Source organism: Puma concolor, chromosome B3 (genome assembly GCF_028749965.1).
Source record: "Puma concolor isolate L17-30 chromosome B3, mPumCon1.1.hap2, whole genome shotgun sequence".
NCBI lineage: Eukaryota > Metazoa > Chordata > Mammalia > Carnivora > Felidae > Puma > Puma concolor.
This window is the reverse complement of record NC_141672.1, coordinates 83,402,135-83,425,169: the sequence shown is the minus strand read 5'-3', so window position 1 is coordinate 83,425,169 and position 23,035 is coordinate 83,402,135. Positions and strand designations below refer to the sequence as shown.

Genomic DNA, 23,035 nt, shown 5'->3' with positions numbered 1-23,035 from the left:
CGCAAACAGTGCCAGGGCCTAGATTGTTGTCAGCAATAATTACTGGCTAAAGAGAGCTTTGACAGAAAATGACATTCTGGAGAAATATCCATCAACAAGAGTCAGAGTGTATATAAGGATATATATAAGGGTATTTTAACAAAACCATAAATTTCTTTGTCAAAACAGGTTGTAATTTATTGGCTAACCAAGTCTCTAAACTGCATTTGCATTTTTGTTTAAGTCTGTATGGTATGTGTTTGCTTCAGGCATATTTCCTTAATGGGTTTATGTGTACTGATAATCTGGAAATGAAGTAAATGTCTGGGCTAAATACTGGAGAGAGTACAAAAGGAAAGAAGGGGAAAAAAATTTTGCTCATATATTTTCTCATTTTTCTGCTCACACAATAAAAATTCAACTTTAAAAATCAAAGGAAAGAAGTAAATGGCTCTTCCCTCTTTAATTACCATACTTAGGAAGAACTGTAAGTACACACACCATTTCAGCAAATGGCATTGGATCTGAGTGATGCCATATGATGCTAAACTAAAACGTTTGCCTTAGAAAGTGCTCTTTCGTCATGTGCTGGCTTTCTCAGCCCTTATTTCTGTGAAATAGAAGTCAAAAGAAAATGATAGGTATCCCAATGCTATGACTGCATAATGCTCTCCCACCCCCACTCCCAGCCTTTTAGGCTAACCTTCTTGGAAAGTATCCGTGAGCAAAACAAAACAAAAACCCACTATTGGGCTAAGTTAGCATATCTCTAGGTGGTCATAGAAACAAATTGATTTTCATATGGGTTTACATTAGCTACAAAATAATGACTAAAGCGCTCTGTCCTAGTGACACCGCTTAGCAACGGCTTGCTGAAGGCTGTGGGATTTCTGGTGAGCAATTTAGCCTTCCTGGTAAGAACGAGTGGAACGTTTGTTTACACAATCCATTTGAGAAGAGGAAGAATGAAAATAGCCCCGAGGCTATCATGAACATTAAGAAGAAAAGAGTATGTTTGGAAAACTTCATCTTAGTTAGAAAGTTTTCTAACACTACTGTCCCAAACAAAATGAAAGGAGAGGAAATCAGAAGGCAGTCCCACTGTCCAGTAGCTTGTTCTTCAGGAGCCCCAGATCCTGGTGACTGAAACATTTTCTCAGACAGACGTTATCGTGTTCTCCCTCTTCCTGAAGCAATGTCTCCATTCATCCCAATGGGGTTATTGCTGCATAGTGATGAGGAACCTCAGGGTTGTAAGTGACTTCAGCTTCCATCTTGTCAAGTTCTCAAACCCTCATTCCAGCATTAACATGACAAAGTTCTTCTTTCATGACGAGGATCTTTCATTTCTTTGTCTACTCCACGAGAAAGGCTTTAATAGTAAGGGAGTTCCTAGAAGGAGTTATTTCAAACCATACATATATTCCTCATTTGAGGTATTTACTCATGATGAGCTTGGTCTGTAACAAAGAAGCCAGCATATGTTTTACTCTACCTTGTATTTTTCCTGCTGATTTCATAAGTATATATATATATATATATATATATATATATATATATATATATATCTTGATTCTCAAACTGCATTGTAAATTCATCAATAATAAAGCCTTTGTCTCATATACAAGCCATTGAATCCCACCCCCCCCCCCCCCAGAACACCTACAAATATGAGTCGTTGGCACCTGAAAAGTGCTTATAAATACCTGGGGCTTGATGATGTGAAGGGGACTATTTTGTATGTGTAAGAGCAGGATATAAATCTCAGTAATAATTTTTCTTTCTTTATTCCACAAACTACTGAAAGTACCTTAGTTTCCATCCATGGAGAGAAAAATTAAAGAAAATATTGCCCTGACCTCAGTGAGCTAATAGTCTGTAAGAAGAAATAGGCTTCAAATAAATAATCACAATGTCTTAGGATACATGCTACTATCAAAGTTTGCATGAGGTCCAGAGAAAGAAAAAGAAGTAGAGGCTTGAGTTGGTTTTTAAAGAACATATTCGAAAGGTGGAAGGTATGGGAAAAACTTTCAAAGTAGAGGGAAAAGTAATCATTGTTACAACTGGAATGTAGTGAATGTTTGAATTATTGAAGAAAGAGCTGAAGAAAGCTAAGGGTCCAAAAACATAAATGCACGCTACCCACAAACTGTTTCATTCTTCAGAAATTTCTTCAGGTGCTGCCCCCAGCACCACACTCTTCATTTGACCTCATCTCCATGGCAGACATTTCCCTTCAGATCCAGTTCTGAAGCACTGCATCTATCCCGGAGCACACCTTCATCTGAGACACAAATATTAGCTCCCTTTTGTCCTTTTACCCATGATCATGGGACAGATGCTGAAGGCCCCTACTCAGGAAAGAGTCCAAGCCCCTCACCCATCCACGTACACCAACAAAAGCCTAGACAGTAAACTTGGCCAGGGAACTTCTGTTGCATGCCTTGCAAAAGAGTTTGGACTTTACCCTCTAGTCTAGGCAATGGGGTTCCATTTGTATACTTTGTTCAGAAAGTAAAAGATGAACATTTAATAGGCTATCGCTAAAATGGCATTAAATGTAGATCATAATCTTTAACTTGCATTATGGTCTTCTGAGAATTAATAGAATAATTACCTTAAACCATTAATCCAGGTAAACATTTGATCCATTGTTGTTTAGATTTTGGAAAGAGCATGTGAATCGAGTCTTGGAAACACGCCAATATTCTACTCTGCAGTTTTTAACAGCACTCAGAGAACCATTTTTCTGATATCCATATGTCATTACGTGTAGATGATTTATTAATGATCAGATGTATTTTAAAATACTGTACATACGCAGATTATAATGTGCCCAATAATCATGCACTACAGTGCATGATTTATGTTACAGACTTCTCTGTTTAACATCAGAGTTTTGTTTTTTCTGGAGGCAATCTCTTCAGAAAAGATTGGTTTCATGCCTCTGGTGTTGTTCTGTGGATAAAGGAGCTTTGCATTACAATCCTAAGAGAAGGAGCCATTTTTCTTACCACAGCTAACAACCATTTTAATCATTGGTGCAACACTGTCTCCATTGAACTTCCAGTTCAGCTTCAAGTTTCAGCAGTCAGAGTCTATCTATAAAGATGGTATTCTCTCAGTGAACGTATACAGCAATGATTAGGGCAACAATGTTTAGGTAAAGTTAAAGACTCTTCATGTCTCCTGCGTACAGTGGTACAGACTGTGCGTTGACCACCTCCAGGGAGAACCATTCATAGTCACTGTAGATTCCTTTACTTATGAGAACTCATGTTCTGACAAATAAGAAAATGTTTTAAGGAAAGAAGAGCTTCTTCTAATGTACACGAATGTGTCATTTAGGCCAGCAGCACATAAGTATAAGAGATGGAATATAGCCAAATTTATAAATTAGTAGTATTTCTTCTTTATTCCCAAACCCATGAACAATATTTTGATAGTATGCTTTAAAAAGGAAACAGGGGCGCCTGGGTGGCGCAGTCGGTTAAGCGTCCGACTTCAGCCAGGTCACGATCTCGCGCTCCGTGAGTTCGAGCCCCGCGTCGGGCTCTGGGCTGATGGCTCAGAGCCTGGAGCCTGTTTCCAATTCTGTGTCTCCCTCTCTCTCTGCCCCTCCCCCATTCATGCTCTGTCTCTCTCTGTCCCAAAAATAAATAAATGTTGAAAAAAAAAATTAAAAAGGAAACAAAACCAAAAGTGCTTGGAAAGTTTGAGAAATGTTGAAGGAGGTTGAAAATTAAATAGCAGTAACGCTTAAGAAACAGATTAAAATATGAAAGCAAACATAAGTTCAAAAGAAAAACTCATTCTAGAAATATGATTTCAGGGTGAAGAACCACAATGACCTTGCAAAGCGGAAAGGCCTGACCCAATGATTTTTTACTAATCGCAACTTTACGAACAAAACTAAGCCGAGAACGGCCAAATTCCAGTACATACTACTGGTGACTTAATTAAGACTGTCCGGAAGATTTTTTCCAAGTCTATAAATTGTCTTAAGATCCGGCCTCCCTGGGAGGGATCATAAGTCTTTTAACTTTTGAGGAGTACCATTTCCCCTCTATTTACAGTAGGTAAAACATCAGCTTGGAGCAAAGCACCTTGGAAGTCGGAGATAAAATGCAGCACTCTGGATAGTAGTATTTATTAAAACAACAGTGGTCTTGACTGTCAGAGTTAAAAGACCTCTATAGAAAGACTTCACTTCTTTATTCTTCCCATTCATGTTTTTATTTATTTTTTAGAGTAAGCAAATGGGGGAAAAAATTATATTGGCAGAGGGCTGACCTCTATTTTATATAATTTGTAGCTAAAAAGCTTACAGGCTAAAACATGTAAATATATGCAGATCTGAGAGCAAGACCTCAGAAGGGAAATAGCTGAGCAAGATTGAAGAGAATGTGGGCCATACATAGGAAAGCCGCTGGGGCTCTTAGCAACCTGGAAACCTGAAATGAATTATTATCTGGTCCGATTGTGACCTACTTAGTCTCCTGGCAGCATGTTGGCATAAGGAGAAATTTGGAGCTGTAGGAATGGCTTATTTACTTGACCTTGAAGATACCCGAACCAGTCGGATGACTGCTGATTCGGCCCAGTGAGCAGACACTGCTGGAGTTGTAAGCCAATCACATTGTGCTAAGATGACTCACCATGCGTCGTGGACAAAGACGGCCTGAGCCTATGTCCTCTGCTGAGTTTCTCTTTTATTGGAATATGCTGTATCAAAGTGGTAAGCATTGCTGATAATAGCAAATAGAAGAAAAGCAAAATGTACACCACCAACATTCTTACTTTTTTCAAGCCTACCGTGTTTTGTTTTTTCAATAACGTCACAAGAAAAGACACAGAGCATGAATTTCAGATGAAAGTTAGAATGAGAAATCAGTTGCTTTGAATAAAAGAGCAAAGCGTTTCTCTAAAAGGGAGAGTGTGGGTGAATGGAAAGGGGAACTATTTGTAGCAAGGTAGAGAAAATCAACATCACATTTCCTCAGACCTCAAGAATTCCCACCCACAGACTTTGATCATATTAAAGAGCTGGAGTGATCCAAAGAGAACATCAGTTGTACCTGTTGGGGCTTATAGACAAGGAACACAAGGAACAAAATCGTAATGCTACCTAAAGCAACATATCAGAGCTCAGTTCCCCAAATGCTCAGAACCTTCAGCATTTTCCCCACACTGCTCCCTGCAGCAAATATTCCTTCAAAGTCTCCTTGAATGTAAATCTTTTCCCATGCCGCTATGAATCCATGGAGTTTTGAGTAAAGTGGGCTGAGGTAAAGGCAATGCCTCTTAGTCTTATTTTCCTCTTTTGAGAAAGAATCTGTCGAGGGGCTAAGTTGTGCCCTCCACTCAATCAAAGCAGACATGAATTATAGTTGAAATTAGATGCTACACTTAATTTTGCTTGCGTATGTCTGGGGTATAATATATGTCTCACAAATGGGTTCTTTCAGAAGAGCCAAAACATGAGATGCCATGATTGATGGAAAATTCCAAGTAACCCAATTAGCATGAATGAAGAAGTTATCAAATGTGAAAACTTTAGGTGAATTAACTGTCATCCAGTATGTTATGATGTGATGAATAATGAGCATCTAGAGTTTTATTAATGAGCATCTAATGGAAAAGATGGAACTGGTACCAACAAGTTTAATTCCCAATAATGTGTAAAACAAGCCTAAGCCAGGACCAGAAGATCTGTTGGCACCAGACCCAATGACCTACAACAGGAAGCATCTTAACTTATAGGTGTGTTAAGAAAGACACATGCCAGCCAGCCCACAGTTCACGGGTCAGGAACTCCAGCCTTAAATCACTCCAGCTGTTACTCTATTGTCTTGACTGTCACAAGTGTGTCTCAGGATATATATTACCCAGAGAATCACCAAAGTCAGTGGTTTTTATCTGTACTTAGCAAGGTAAACAACTAGTGGAGGGCTATAGTTGTACTGAGATTTCCAAATAATATTACAATAAATTCTTGCACATGGCATAGTTATCACTCACAATTGGATATTATCTTTTTTTTCCTTCAGAAAAGCTTTCTATTAAGATGATTTCATTTAGAAATTACAGTGAGGCTTATTTGTGGCCAGAATAAATGGCTGTCTATGCTGAACAGTTTGAAAGATCCCAAAACATCTCCAGAATAAGTTGTTGCTGCTGTTGCCTGAAATTCTGCCATTAAAGATTTGTTCCATTGGGCACTGCCTCTTTGGGAAGAGGAAAGATAGCGTGTACAGTATCTTCTAAGCCAATGTCAAATATTCACACAAAGGTGTTAGTGTCCTTCCACAATGGAGAGACTTCTTGTGAAGAGGGAGAAGAAAATGGTAAGGTCCTGATCCTCATCCACCATGAAAGGGGAACCTACATGGACTTGTGTCCCTGGAGTTAGTAGATTCAGTGAAAAGAATAAATTCCACCAGAATCCTTGAAATTCATTTTCTTCCCTGCATTCCATCTCTGCACAAGTTCTGTCCTTACAGAGGTCTCTTTAACCCAGGCCACTTTTCTTTCACTTTTCCTGGGTAACTGAGAACTGTTTAAGATTAGAGAAATACCTTATTCTTTTACTCCTATCACAATGATTAGAATATTATGTACGTTCAACAATTTTTCAAATGAGAAAAATTGGAGTTAAGAAAATCCCTAGGATAGGGGCACCTGGGTGGCTCAGTTGGTTAAGCATCCAACTCTTGATTTCAGCTCAGTTCATGATCTCACAGTGGTGAGATCGAGCCCCGTGGCAGCATCCACACTGGGCATGGAGTTTGCTTAAGATTCTCTCTCTCCCTCTTTCTCTGCCCCTCCCCTGCTCATTCTCTTTCTCTTTCTCCCTCTCTTTTTTTTTTTTTTAAAAAGAAAGAAAGAAAGAAAGAGATAAAGAAAGAAAGATAAAGAAAGAAAAAATACTTAGGATAAATCCCACTTAGTTCACAATTTTGCCTTGAGTTACCCTAATTCAATGAAACTTATTTTCCTAATGTGTTTACACATTACATATACCTAATGGTGTTTACATCATTACATTGGAAAGACATTTGGCTAGAAAAAATATTACCAATGATAATGATTATATATTAGAATTATATGCATAAAAACCTTTAAATCCTCATTAAAAAGCATCAATGCCAAAAAAAATCATCGATGCTACTATGCCTATCATGAAATATCATGGTATTAAAATAACTAAAGAAAACACAAAAACACTAATTCAAAAGGATACATCATGCACACTTATATTTATAGCATCGTTATTTACACTAGCCAGGATATGAAAGCAGCCCAAGTCTCCATAGATTGGTGAATGGATAAAGAAGACATAGTATGTATATACAATGGAAGAGTATTCAGCCATAAAAAAAAGAATGAAGTCTTGTCATTTGCAACAACATAGATGGAGCTAGAGTATAATAGTGAAATAAGTCAGTCAGAGAAAGGCAAAAACCATACGATTTCACTAATATGTGGAATTTAAGAAACAAAACAAATGAGCTAAGGGGAAAAGAGAGAGAGAGAGAAACCAAGAAACAGACTCTTAATTATACAGGACAAACTAATGATTACCAGAGGAGAGGTGGGTTGGGGGAATGGATGAAAGAGGTGATAGGGATTAAAGAGTGTACTTGTTGCGATGAGCACTGAGTGTTGTATGGAAATTTTGAATCACTATATTGTACACCTGAAACTATAATAATGTATAGAAACTAAAATTAAAATTAAAAAATAATCAAGAAAGAAGGAAAAAGACAGGAACTTATCAATGTGCTTTTTCTAGCTCATATTATGTAGCCACTTTTGAGGGGGGATATCTCTGACTTTCTAATATTTTTATTAGTCAGAAATTCCCCAAATTCTAACTTTCACTTAAGAAAAGTATTTTTGTTGGAATATTTTGGTTTCCTTTCAAATCTCTTAATTCAGTAAATTTAAAAATATATATCTTTGTCAAAAATGGATCAAATGCATTTAAAAATAGAGATTAAAAGTTTGAGTGATGGTCAAACAAATATCTTTTGGAATACATGCTGCTGTTCTGGTGATGCACCTATAATTAATAAGAACTAGTGAATTGAGGACAAGACTATGGATCATTCTATTCTCAACTTATTAGTAATGGGTGGCCTCTGTAGACAAAAACTAGATTTGGGATGTTTACAGTAAATGCATTTCCTTCTGAAAAAAATGAAATATCATTTACAGCCTATCCATTGACTTTCCCTAGGAAAATGTTCTTAATGGACACTAACAGGAGCAAAATGACAGGCATAGAAATGACAACATGGAATCCCAAAATTCTGAAGGTGAGTGGTCCTTTCTTCTGGAGGTGGATTAATGCAAAGGTTAGAAATTATTTAAATTTATCATTAAATTTAGTAAATTTCTGTTAAATGAAGGAAGCTTTTGCACTTAAGAAAAACAAAAAGATGCTTTGCTCTTCATTTTTTCTAAAGAAATGGATAAATGAAAGGAAAAAAAGAGGTGGGGGGAGAAAAGTAAGAAAGGGACCTACATATGTTAAAGGATATTTACATTTGTAGTTAGGAGTCATTAGACAAGAAAACCGAAGAATCATTTCTTTTTTTTTCTTCCAAGTTTTTATTTAAAATTGAGTTAGTTAACATACAGTGTAATATTAGTTCCAGGTGTAGGGTTTAGTGATTAATCACTGACATACAACACCCAGTGCTTATCACAAGTGCCCTCCTTAATACCCATCAGCCATTTAACTCATCCCCTCACCCATTTCCCCTCCAGCAGCCCTCGGTTTGTTCTCTATAGTTACGAGTCTGTTTCTTGGTTGGCCTCTCTCTTTTTTCCCTCTATGTTCATCTGTTTTGTTTCTTAAATTCCACATATGAGTGAAATCATATGGTATAGGTCTTTTTCTGGTTTATTTCACTTAGCATTATACTCTCTCGTTCCATCCATGTTGTTGTTGCAAATGGCAAAACTTTATTGTTTTTTATGGCTGAATACTATACCAGTGTGTGTGTGTGTGTGTGTGTGTGTGTGTGTGTGTGTGTGTATACTGCAACTTCTAATACAAGTTTATTGAGAGGTGATTTTACAATATGAGCCAAAGCATTCAAAATCTACATAACATTCTGATTCCATAATTCCACATCTAGGAATTGATGTCAACAAAATCATCAAACAAGTGTATTTAGATTTATGTATCTGGATGTTCTTTGATATTTTGCTTATTATAGTAAAACGAATTTATGATGTTAAGTGTTTGGTTAAGTAAATTATATTCCATGATGGTATAGATATAGATTTATTGACAGAAAAATGCTTGGTGTCTTTATTGTATAAAAAAAGCAGATTGGGGTGCCTGGGTCTCTCAGTCAGTTGAGTGTCTAACTCTTGATTTCAGCTTAGGTCTTGATCCCAGGGTCATGGGATCAAGCCCTGTGTTGAGCTCTGTGCTGAGTGTGGAGACTACTTAAGATTCTGTCTCTGCCTCTGCCTTTCTCCCTGCTCCGTGTTCTCTCTCTCTCTCTCTAAAATAGAAATTTTTTTAAAAGCAGATTTTAAAGTGACATATATGGTACAGTCCCATTTTGTATGTGTTTTTGTGTATTTTATATATTTTCCCAAGAATATTTCATATATATGTGTATGTGTGTATATATGTGTGTGCTGTGTGTACATGTATACACACATACACATATATGCTAAATAAAAGTGGTTACCGATAAGGGTTGAAATTCAGTTTTTATTTTTATTAATATTTGCATAGTCTAGCTTTTAATAATGTGAATGACACAGATAAGTCTAAGAAAGATATTAAAGAAAACTGTTCTTACAATATACTGCAAATATTAAATTCAGGAAAACATATTATGATGATATTTGCCTTTAATGCTGACAACACTATTTTTACTACAGTTTTTATTCGAAACTAGAAAAAGGAAATGATTTCACTCTAGAAGTTTCCTCCATCCAAGTACTTCTCTCTGACTTCCTATTTATTTACCATATCTTCTGGGACATGACTACAAATCAGTTCCCAACTTGGGAATACACAAACCCCCCAAACTAATATGTAAAACAAATTGTTCCATCGTCCCATGGTTAACAATTGTGAAGAATTATTGGTAGTATAAATAATAGTCAATTGAAATTTTAGAACAGATATGGCTCTGCCTGAGTAGTTTATTGGAAAATCATTTGTTTCACATAAGGTTTGGCATCTAGTATTCAATGTGAATTATGTGGTTATAGCCCAGTTTATTATATTTCTGTTTGTGCCAGTGGGTATATATGTGTCTTAGGCTTTAAAAAGGTAATTTGTGCCCTCAAAATGTATTATGTAACAAATTGTGATTCATGCAAATCACTTTGATTTGTTTTCCAAAAATGTAACCGGCTTCAATTAATCAGTTGCTATTCATTTCAGATGTTTCAATTGCGCTCACAACAAAAGCTCCAGTGGGTTATCACTTACATGGGGGACTGACCTCCCAAGGGTATGAAAGACACAACAATCAGACATTATACCAAGCATACAATTATAGCGTGTGTCCCCACAAACTCCAGTAAATCACACATCACTTTATGTTGGACTCCCACCTCTCTGAAGTTCTCCGTCACTCAAGCCACCTACCTGCTGTAATCAGAGCAATCTGCAGTGCATGGATGCACAGCTCTCAACCTGCTGAGACCTAGTCCACGATCCCCAGTGTGTAGCAAAAGTCAGCCAAGCAGATTGCCATATCTGTGTTCTGCAGCCCGCCCATCACGATGTATCAGTAGCCCCAAGTGCTGTGCTCCCGTACATGGACCTTTTTTTATAAAGAAGGAAAGTAAAAGCAACATGTCAATTGTAATTGTGGTTAGGCATTGATGATACACAATATTGTCCCATAGCTTTTATTACTTGAGATGCAAAAATGGACATAGTGAACAACTTGCAAGAGACGTTGTAAACTAACTATGGAAAATGTTCTCTTTTATAAAGGTTTTATTTTAATTATGGGACATCTTAAAGTATAATTACCACTCATGCTTTTACTTAAGTGTCACGTTGTCTCAACCCTATCCCATTGAATGAACTAATAATAATGGACTGGGATTAGCATTTTGTAAGAGGTATATTATTATTTATTTTCCTAGGAATAACAGGGTACTTAGTGTCATCAAAAATAGAGGGCATTATTAAACCAAAACCACTTTTCTATGCCAGCTATTTATAAACCAACATATGAATAGTTCTAAAATATAGGGTACTGAAATGACTAATTGTACTGAGTAGATACTCATTAGGGGTAAAACTGCCCACGAAGGGAAGATTTGTCTATGGAGTTCTGATATCACTCTGTCAGCCATTGCAAAGTTACTCTGACGATAACACAAGATCTTATTTCTTCTGGGGCCAATTACCATGGAAAAAAGTAGAGGTTAGAGAAATGTAGCCTTAGACATAGTTCCACCATGTAGGGATGTTAGGTCTGAACCAGGATGCAAGAATTTTCAGGAGAGTAGACAAAACAACAGGAAGCCGATCATACAGCATATAACTCTGGGAACTTTCACATGGTTGGGTATCTGTAAGATAAACCTCAGTTCCATCAAGGTAAAGGCCACAAACAATAGTTGGCAAGTGCTTCAAAAGGAAACTCTCAACTTTGACACTGTTGACATCGTACGTTTACAGTTCTAATTTTCTGATCTCATTCTTCTAATTTGATACAATGAAGAGAAAATGAAGTTGAATGAGCAATTTATTTATTGAGTTCCTGCCATGCTATTCTTTTTAAAAACAATTTTTTTAACATTTATTTATTTTTGAGACAGATAGAGAGCCCGAGTGGAGAAGGGGCAGACAGGGAGACACAGACTCTGAAGCAGGTTCCGGACTCCAAGCTGTCAGCACAGAGCCCAGCGCAGGGCTCGAACCCACAAACCATGAAATCATGACCTGAGCTGAAATCGGTCACTTAACCGATGAGCCACCCACATTCCCCCCTGCCATGTTATTCTTAATCAGGACTTCTCTATGGCGTTGAACCCAATAATCACAATAAATCTGTGAAAGATAACAATCACCATTCGAGCCATCATAAAATCAAAGATAAGTTAACAATACAGGCTTGTAGTGGGCCTGAGTACTCCAAATGGCCAGATTTTCACTTGAGTTTTAGTGGTCTGGATAGAAGATCAAGCCATTCCCTTAAGCCAAAGCCTAATCGTGAGCAAGGCCCTAACTCTCTTCAGGTCTGTGAAGGCTGAGAGAGGTAGGGAAGTGGCAGAACAAAAGTTGGAAGCAGAGGTTGGTTCACAGGTTGAGTTAGCCACCTCTGTAACATAAAGTGCAAGGCAGAGCAGCAAGTGCTGATGTAGAAGCTGCAGCAAGTTATCCAGAAGAGCCAGCTAGCTAAGGTCATTAATGGAAGTAGCTACCCTAAACAACAGCTTTTCAATAGAGACAAAACAGCCTTATTTTGGCCTCAAAGCTTCAAAGGACAGGCTGACTCTCTTTAGAGGCTAATGCAGCTGGTGACTTTAAATGGAAGCCAATGTTCATTTACTATTCCAAAACTCATAATCCTTAAGGATTATGTCATATCTATTCTGCCTGTGCTCTAGAAATGCAACAACAAAGCCTGGATGACAGCACATCTGTTTACAACCTGGTTTACTGAATATTTTAAGCCCACTGTTGAGCATAATTGCTCAGAAGAAAAAAAATTGCTTTCAAAATATCACTGTTCATTGACACTGCACCTGATCATTCAAGAGGTCTGATGGAGATGCACAGTGAGATTGATGTTGTTCTCATGCCTGGTAACACAATAACCATTCTGCAGCCTATGGATCAAGGAGCAAGTTTTATCTTCAAGTCTTGTTATTTAAGAAATATATTTATCCACATACATGTATCTATCTGCCATAGATAGTGATTCCTCTGATGGATTGGGCAAAGTAAATTGAAAACCTCCTGGAAAGTATTCACCATTCTAGATGCCATTAAGAACATTTGTGAGGGGCGCCTGGGTGGCGCAGTCGGTTAAGCGTCCGACTTCAGCCAGGTCACGATCTCGCGGTCCGTGAGTTCGAGCCCCGCGTCGGGCTCTGGGCTGATGGCTCAGAGCCTGGAGCCTGTTTCCGGTTCTGTGTCTCCCTCTCTCTCTGCCCCTCCCCTGTTCATGCTCTGTCTCTCTCTGTCCCAAAAATAAATAAACGTTGAAAAAAAAAAAAATTTTAAAAAAAAAAAGAACATTTGTGATTCACGAGAAGAGGGCAAAATATCAATGTGAACAAGAGTTTAGAGGTTGATTCCCAACTGTCATGGATGACTTTGGGGAGTTCAAGACTTCGGGGGAGGAAATACGTGTAGATATGGTGGAAAGAGCAAGAGAACCAAAATCAGAAGTGGAACCTGAAGATGTGACTGAATGGCTGCAACCTCATGATAAAATTGTAATGGATGAGGAGTTGCTTTCTTATGGATGAGCAAAGAAAGTGGTTTCTTGAGATAAGTCTATTTCTGGTGGAGATGCTGCGAAGATCATTGAAATGACAGCAAAAGGCTTAGAATATTACATAAACTTTGTTTATGAAGGAGTGGCAAGTTTTGAAAAGATTGAGTTTAATTTTGAAAGAAGTTCTACTGTGTGTAAAATGCTATCAAACAGCATCACAGAAAATCATTCACGAAAGGAAGAGTCAATTGATGCAGCAAATTCATTGTTGTCTTACTTTAAGAAATTGCCACAGCCACCCCAAACTTCAACAACCACGTCCCTGATCAGTGACCAAAAACGACTCCCAGTAACTCAAAAAGTTAGGAATTGAGTTTTTAAACTCAGAAGTATCTCTAGACAATTACCAGTGCTCATATCGCAAGCCCTACTGAAAATAAAATGCTGATCTTTACTTCTAAGTATTTGAAGCCAGTGGCAAATTGGATCTAACTGAATCTATCACAAAGCCTGTGTTCAGCTCAACTGCAGATTAGACTGACTCAGCACTGATCGTAGCAACCTTACAGAAGAAGGGGAAAGCCCTTTGCTGGTAGTTTCTAATGTTATTAACACAAAAGACTGGCATAGATTAAAATAGGATAAAAATTTTAAAATGTGAAGAAGTAGAAAAATGAGACCAATAAGAAAAAGACAGAAACAAGCTGACAGATAACCCAGATATTGACTTTAGCTATCCTGAACTTTAAAATAATTCTGGTAAATGTGTTATAATATCTAGTGAAAGTTGATGAAGGAAGAGATTGAAATTTTCAGAAGATATATAAAACTATCTTTAAAATCTAATTAGAAATGCTAGAACAATATAAGAAGTTTAAAATTCACTTACTGGACATAAGAGCATACCGGACACAGCAGAAGAAAAGATCACTGAATTGGAGAACAGCAACAGAAATAAAACAGAAATAGAAAAATAAAAAAAATATCTAAACTGAACAGGGAGTCACAGATTTATTGAATGATTTCAAATCATCTAATATATGTGTCATTTAAGTTCCAGAAACAGAACAGAGAGAGAGAGAGAGAGAGAGAGAATGGGGCAAAGAATTATTTCAAAGAGATAATGGCTGCTAGTTTTTGAAATTAATGAAATATATCAACCCATATATTCTCTGCATAACATAGTCAAACTACTCTAAAAGGAGAAAATCTTAAAAATAGCCAGAAAAAAAAAAAAAGACAACTTATATGCAAGAGAACAGATAATAAGAATAATGGCTGACTTCTCATCAGGAAAAAAAGGCAGAAGGCAATGGAATAACATCTTTGAAGTCCTAAAAGTCTAAATAGAATGCTGTATATAGCAAATACATTCCTCATAAATAAAAGCAAAATAGATATTTCAAATAGACAAGGTCAAGAGGTTTTATATTGATAAATGCAATCTATGCAAAATGCTAAAGGAAAACTTTTAGCATTAAAGAAAATGATACAAAATAGAAGCCTATACCTACAAGGAAAAAAAATAAAAATCACCAAAAAGGGTAACTATGTGGGTAAATCTAAGAGATTTTTACATATATGTGTAAATACATATTATATATTATTATATATAATATATTATATATTAGAAGGGGAAATGAATCTTGTATCTATTGCTCTTCTATAATTAATTATATCCATTACTATATATTATTTCATATAAATACATTATATAATACATATTATATTTTTATATAGTATATATTTAAATATATTTTATATATAAAATTCTCTTATATTTATAATATGCAGTATACTTAAGTATAATATGTGCATATACATATGTGTTTATATTTAACCTAAGACTATTGAAAATTTAAAGCAAAAATAATAACCATGTATTTAAGATAAGACATAAGAAAACATATAAAATCACAGAGAATAGGAGGGAGATTAAATAGAATTCTGCTGCTTGGTATTGTCTTTCTCCCTCTCTCTCTCTGTTTTTCCTCTGCTCTCATCCACACACAAGTGTGCTCTCTTTCTCTCTCCCTCAAAATTAATTAAAAAACTCAAAAAACAAAAACAAATGAAACAGAACTAACTTTATTAAAAAAAAAAAGTAAGGCCCAACTACTTATCATTAAGATACACAGTGTAGGGGCGCCTGGGTGGCGCAGTCGGTTAGGCGTCCGACTTCAGCCAGGTCACGATCTCGCGGTCCGTGGGTTCGAGCCCCGCGTCGGGCTCTGGGCTGATGGCTCGGAGCCTGGAACCTGTTTCAGATTCTGTGTCTCCCTCTCTCTCTGCCCCTCGCCCGTTCATGCTCTGTCTCTCTCTGTCCCAAAAATAAATGAACGTTGAAAAAAAATTTAAAAAAAAAAAAAAAAAAAAAAAAAAAGATACACAGTGTAAATATAATGAGGAAATAAATAAAGGCACAGATATACACTGAAATAGTGGAAAAAGCTGTTGTAGCTATCAGAAAAAATAGACATTGACAAGTTTAGAAATATTTTCAAATGATAAAAGGGCCAATTCATTAAAAAGCTATAGGAATTTTAGATACATATGCACTTAATGATAAAGCTTCAAAATACATTGACCAAAAATTGAACAGTACCAAAAAGATAAGTACACAAATCCACAATGATAATTAGAGATTTTAACACCCATCTATCAATAATTGCTAGGCCAATAGAACCAACTACATTGAAAAGTAAGTAAAAATATAGAAATTCTGAACAATACGACCATCGAAACTGAACAAATTAACATTTATAGAACATTCCATCCAACAACTCTGAGAAACTAATTTGTTGGAAATGCACATGAGATAACCAAAACATATCATATGCAGGGTCATAAAAGAAATCTAAAAACTGTCAAGAAAATGAAATCCCACAGAATATTTCTCTGACTACAACATTATTAAATTAGAAATCATATGTAGGAAATCTTAACTTATTTGGAAAATAATGTATGCATGTCTAAATAACGCATGAGATAAAGAATAAACCACTAGGAAAAAATTTAAAGTATTTCAAACTGAATAATTATGAAAATAAAATAGATAAAAATTTGTAAGATGCAGTTAGTCAGTGCTTGGGAGAAATTTATTGATTTGAACTCCTGATTAAAGAAGAAATGTTAAAAAGAAAAAGGAGAAATCTTTAAAATAAATGATCTCAGCTTTTATTTCAGAAAGGTGGGCAAAGTACAGCAAATTAATTTGAACTAACATTTAAGTTGTTTAGTTGGTGTGTTGTTTTATGTTTTCTATTTCATTAATCTCTGCTTTTATTTTCTTCCCTCTATTTAAAAAAAAATAGCAGAAATTAATGAAATAGGACACATAAAACAACACACCAACTAAACAACTTAAATGTCAGTTCTTCGAAGAGATTAATACATTTTATAAAATCCTAGCAAGATTGGCCAAGAAAAAAAGAGAGAGTAAAAACGCAAATTGCTAGTGTCCAGAATGAAAGAGGCAATAGTGCTACATGGTCTATAGTCATTAAAAGAAAAAGAAGAGGATACTTAAGCAATTATATGCCAATATTTTGAATATTGATGAAATGGAAATACATTGAGAAATACAACTTACGAAAACTGACACACACAAAAATAGAAAATCTGAAAAGCCCTATATAAAACAGGAGAAGTAATCTGAATTAAAATTTTATACATACCACACACACACACACACACACACACACACACACACAAATTTGAGGGCTATATGGTCTAACTGGCGAATTCTACTAAACATTTCAGAAGAAATAATGCCAAACTTACACAAAAGTATTCACAAAATAGAGGAGAAGGAAAGAAACATTTCCCAACTCATTTTATGGGGCCATAATAGCTCAAATTACAAACTTGACCAGGAAATTACAAAAAAAAATTTTTAAGGAAATAAAATTGCAGATAAAAATCACTTTTGGATGTACATAAAAATCCTCAATGAAACATTAATAAACCAAACCCAGTGATATATAAAATGGGTGATATATTCCATAATTAATGGCATATATACCAGGAATGCAAAGTTGATTTAATACTCAAAAACCAATAGAATTTATCACATTAACATAATAAGATGGGAAATCATTGAGGTGCATAAAAAGCATTTAACAAAATTTAATGCTTATTTATGATGAAATTCTCAGAAAACTAAAAATAAGAGAATTTTCTCAATATAATAAAGGACATCTATTAAAAACATATACTTATCATCAAATTTAATGGCAATAGATTGACCACTTTCTCCCCAATGTCTATTCTCACTATTTTAACATTGTTCTTACTGAAAGTTCTAGTCAGTGCAATAAAACAGGAAAAATAAACAAAAGGCATAGATATTAGAAAGATAATAAAAAGAAAACAATTCTTTTTCCCCCAAGATGATATGGTTAAATACATAGAAAACCCTAAGAAATTCATGGCAGGGAGGGGGATCCTATTAGAACTAATGAGTAAATTTAATGCATTGCAAGACATAAGGTTGAAATATAAAAAGCAATTTTATTTCTCTATACTAGCCAAAAAAAATGAAAACCAAAATTTTAAAAAATATACACCATTTATAAAGGCATAAAAATCAAATTCCTTGGAATAAATTTATCCAAATACATGTATTATTTCTGTCTTAAAAACTGTAAAGCATTGCTAATAAATTTAAAGATCTTAATAAGTGGAAAGAGACACTATATTCTTGATTGGGAGACTTCATATTATTAAATATTCATTATCCCCAAATTGATCTATAGTCCCACAAGGGTAACAAAGTACCAGCAACACTTTTTGAAGGAATTGACACAGTGATTCTAAAACTTATTTGGGAATGCAAATTAGTTAAAACAACCTTGAAAAGACTAAGTTGAAGAATTTCCACCTTCTGAATTCAAGACTTGCTCTAAACCTAACCTAATCATGACAGTTTATTATTAGAAGGAGATATAAATAGATTTACATGAAAACAAGAATTGATTTTTCAACAAAGGCACAAGATTCTTTGGGGAAAGCAGTATTTTTTCAACAAATGGTGCTGGAAAGACTGTACAAGTATCTGGAAGAAAAAAGACCCTGGACCCTTCACATCATATCCCAAGATTAATTCAAAATGGATTATCAACCTAAACATAAAAGCTAGAACTTTAAACCTTCCAGAAGAATATCTTTGCAATCTTAGAGTAGGCAAAATTTTCTCAAGTTCCAGAAGGATATCTTAGAGATCATACGTTGGTTTTAACTCAAGAGAGATGAAAGTATATACCCACAAAAAGAATGTTTACTATATTGTATAATTAAAATTAGCTAAGAGACTAGAACTTAAGCATTCTCACTGAATGAATGAATGAATGAATGAAGTGATGAATGTGCTAATTAATGCAACAGTGGGCATTCTTTCACAATGTAAATAAATGTATATCAAATCATCACATTTGTACACTTTAAATATATTACAATTTCATTTGTTAATTATCCTTCAATGAGGCTGAAAGAAAAGAATTTTTAGAGAAGCTATATTCATAGTAGCCAAAAACTGTACACAATCCAGGTGTTCCTCAGCAGAATTGATAAAAAATTGAGGCACAGTTATAGAACTGAATGCTATTCAGAAAAAAAAAAAAAAAAAAGGTAAGAATTACTGGTTCATGCGAAAATATGGATGAGTCCTAAAAATGTTTTTCTTGAGAAAAAGAAGCCATTTATATAAAATCCAAGAACAGGTAAAACTAATGTGTGCTGAATAAAATCAGAGAATGGTTGCCTCTGGAAGGGAAGATGACTGGGTAAGGGCATAAAGGAACCTTCTGGGGTGGCAAAAATGTGCTACGTCTTGTTTTGGATAATGGGTAAATGAGAGTGTAGAATTGTCAAAACTCATCCAATTTGAATACTTGGGATCTGTCCACTTTATTATATATTAAAACATACCTCATTTTTACTGTATGTAAAAATTATAGACTCACTTACCTGAGACACTAAATAATTCTATAACATACTGACAATTGCAAGCCATTTCTAAGAAATTTTAAAATGAGTCATCTTATCCTGAATATAAACGTATTACTGAATTACCTGAATATAACTAAACATATTACTACCATTTGTGGAAAGTAGAAGGTAAAGAAGTTATTTGAGGGGTGCCTGGGTGGCTCAGTTGGTTGAGCATCTGACTTCAGCTAGGTCATGATCTCATGATTCATGAGTTCAAGCCCCACATCAGGCTTTGCACTGATAATGCAATGCGGAGCCTACTTTGGATTCTCTGTCTCCCTCTCGGTGCCCCTCCCCCACTAGGGGTCTCTCTCTCTCTCTCTCTCTCTCTCTCTCTCTCTCAAAAATGAATGAACATTAAAAAAAAAAGCTATATCTCAGTTGATATCATTTAGAGAGAAATAACATGATGTTAAGTATTTAGAGAGAAATAACATGATGTCTGAAATTTCTTTTAAAAGATTCTATCAAGGGGCGCCTGGGTGGCTCAGTGGCTTAAGCGTCCGACTTCAGCTCAGGTCACGATCTCACAGTCTGTGAGTTCGAGCCCCACTCAGGCTCTGGGCTGATGGCTCAGAGCCTGGAGCCTGTTTCTGATTCTGTGTCTCCCTCTCTCTCTGCCCCTCCCCCGTTCATGCTCTGTCTCTCTCTGTCTCAAAAATAAATAAACGTTAAAAAAAAAATTTTTTTTTAAATAAAAAAATAAAAGATTCTATCAAAAATAAAAATGAAAGGGGTGGGGTAAATGAAACAAGGTTGGCAACAAGGTTAACAATTACTGGGTGATGGGGACATATAATTCTTTATACTATTTTATTGTATTATATTTCGTGTATATTGGTAATATACAACACTAAAAATTTACCACAGGTTACTCTTCTGGCAAAAGATACAGCTGGTTATTACTCAAGTTCTTATTATTCATAAGCTTCCAAATTACATATAAATCATTCACTGTTTTTTGACTTTTGTGTTGTACTGATCTTTTTAAGTCATTAAACAACACTAATGAGTTACTTAAAGCAAATATCCTAGTTAGTAAATTAACCTTTTTATTATTTTCTATAGTACATCATTAAATGAATTTTCAGGTATATTTTATATTATTATAATTGACATTATATTATAATTATGTTATATAATTTTCTATTATTAAAATTATTATACTGTTAATAATTATTATAATTAACACTATATATTTATATATTATATTTTATTTTATATATGTATCTTATAACCGGATACTTTCCCTTTTCTTCCTCCAAAAGCAAAACAGTAAACCCAATCTTTATGAAGCCTTATGGACTTAAGTAAACTGGATCTTTTTTCCAAAATTTTTTGATTTTTCAAAAAATTGCATAAAGTGAATGAAATTGATTTTTGCTAACATCAACTTCTGAGCTCCAGTATGCATTTTTAAATTTATTACTGAACGTGTACAGAGCTAAAAGTAGAGAGGTAGACTGTCTTTTCCCGTTATGATGACAATTTAAACTTGACACGTTAACAAATCTTAACCTTTTATTCACCAAGGTAAAGACTCCCTCTTCAGATCTTTCATTATTACCTCAAAGGACCTCTTTTCCAAGTCTTTTTAAAAAATGTTTGTGAAATATACTGAATTGTTTTTGCAATGAAATATTTGGTGGTTAATAGTTTCTTTGGAAATGTTAGTCACACATTGATTATGTGCTTCCATTTTTTTTTTATTTTTATTATTTTTTTTTCAACGTTTATTTATTTTTGGGACAGAGAGAGACAGAGCATGAACGGGGGAGGGGCAGGGAGAGAGGGAGACACAGAATCGGAAACAGGCTCCAGGCTCTGAGCCATCAGCCCAGAGCCTGACGAGGGGCTCGAACTCACGGACCGCGAGATCGTGACCTGGCTGAAGTCGGACGCTTAACCGACTGCGCCACCCAGGCGCCCCTGTGCTTCCATTTTTAAGGAAGGTTAATTACAAATCAAGATGCACACGGACACAGACGCGCGCGCACACACACACACACACACACACGCCCCACACACCCTATCCCAACACCCTGATGTCATTCAAGACTCAGTTTAATTCCAAGGTACTCCACAAATCCATTCTGATCCCACATTCCCCACCTGCCATATCCCTTCTCTGCATCCCAGTGCATTTGATCTGCATCACTTTTAGGATATATATTATCTTGGGTCCACATTTCTGTCTTTGGAGAGATTGTGAGTCATCGTGTAAAAATCCCTCTGCTTTGAAATCAGAAAACGTAGTTTCTTCAACCTAGGCCAAAAATCCAAAGTCTCTGGACCTATTTCCTCATCTGTTATAGTGAAAGCAACATTAACCTAGCCTGCAATGTTATTCAGAGAATTAAATGAAATTCCCTGCTATCCTCATATAATGTCCAGGACATAGTAAGATCTCCATAAATGTTAGCAGTTTGTATTGTCATGTAGTTATTTTCATTCATCTCTTCCCACACTCCCTGTAAGTTCCTCAAGGATAAAAATTGTGCCAGTTAGTTGTTTACATATAGTAAGGTCTTAAAATAGTTCAGGAGGAGAAATAAAGGGGAAAAAATGGCATTTTAAATGGATAAGAAACATTAGGTAGCATTTTAAATAAAATGTATTTATTTACCACAGAAATCAGGGAAATACATCATATTGGATGATTAGATTCTCTTCAGAGAATGCAAGCCAGTATAAGATTGCAGAAAAGCACGTGTTTTAAAAGTAATTTTAAATATGAGTTGTGTTTAAAAAATTTTTTAATGTTTTTCTTTATTTTTGACAGAGACAGAGAGACAGAGCACGAGTGGAAGAGGGGCAGGGAGAGAGGGAGACAGAATCTGAAGCAGGCTCCAGGCTCTGAGCTGTCAGCACAGAGCCTGATGCGGGGCTAGAACTCATGAACCACGAGATCATGACCTGAGCTGAAGTCTGACACTTTAATGACTGAGCCACCCAGGCGCCCCTAAATATGAGTTGTGTTTATTAGCGAAGATAGTAGTTTCTTCTACCCTTACTACATTTCACTTACCACACCATCTTCAGTAAGTAATTTGGTATTAAACAAAATAAAATCCCATGGTTAAACTGAACATTTCAATCTTCAGCAGTTGGTGCTACCATTGTTGGAGGATTCCCCAAGCACCAAAGAAACAGAGAATGAATCTAAAATGAAAGAGTAAGCCAGGAAGCGCAAGTAGAGAGATTTGGAAGAGATGATAGGCCAGAAGTCTGGGTCACTTTAAGAAACTTAAAGCTACCTGGATGGCAATCAGACACTCAAATTTTTGCTGAAAAAATGTGTACCTAATTCTGCATTCACAACAGCATTGGCATGCCTAATCAACTATAGTTATACCTACAAGTAGAACAGGAAAAATGGAGTAAATCTTATTTCATTGGGAAAATACTAACATTTGATTCCTTTCCAAAGCTCCAAGATGCCATATGAATGAAAAATTGCCGAGTGTTCTGAGCTACAGAATCATCTGAAATGGCAAAAGTTAAAATCTCAAAAGTCAAGGCAGATATGGTCTGCTTGGCTCCATAGCCCAAACTGGATTCAATTTCCCAAGTCTAGTTCACATCCAAGAATGCAAATAAACACTGCCACATGA

General features: G+C 35.6%; 1 long non-coding RNA gene across 1 annotated transcript in view; it reads left to right on the top strand.

Moving 5' to 3' along the window:
- The first annotated feature begins 3,681 nt into the window (after window positions 1-3,681).
- The window catches only part of LOC147580165 (uncharacterized), a 29,746-nt gene continuing 10,392 nt past the window's right edge, over window positions 3,682-23,035 (top strand). The window contains exons 1-2 of the long non-coding RNA XR_015251894.1: window positions 3,682-3,919; window positions 8,225-8,303. This is a non-coding gene — a long non-coding RNA (uncharacterized LOC147580165). The remainder of the gene's footprint in view (window positions 3,920-8,224; window positions 8,304-23,035) is intronic.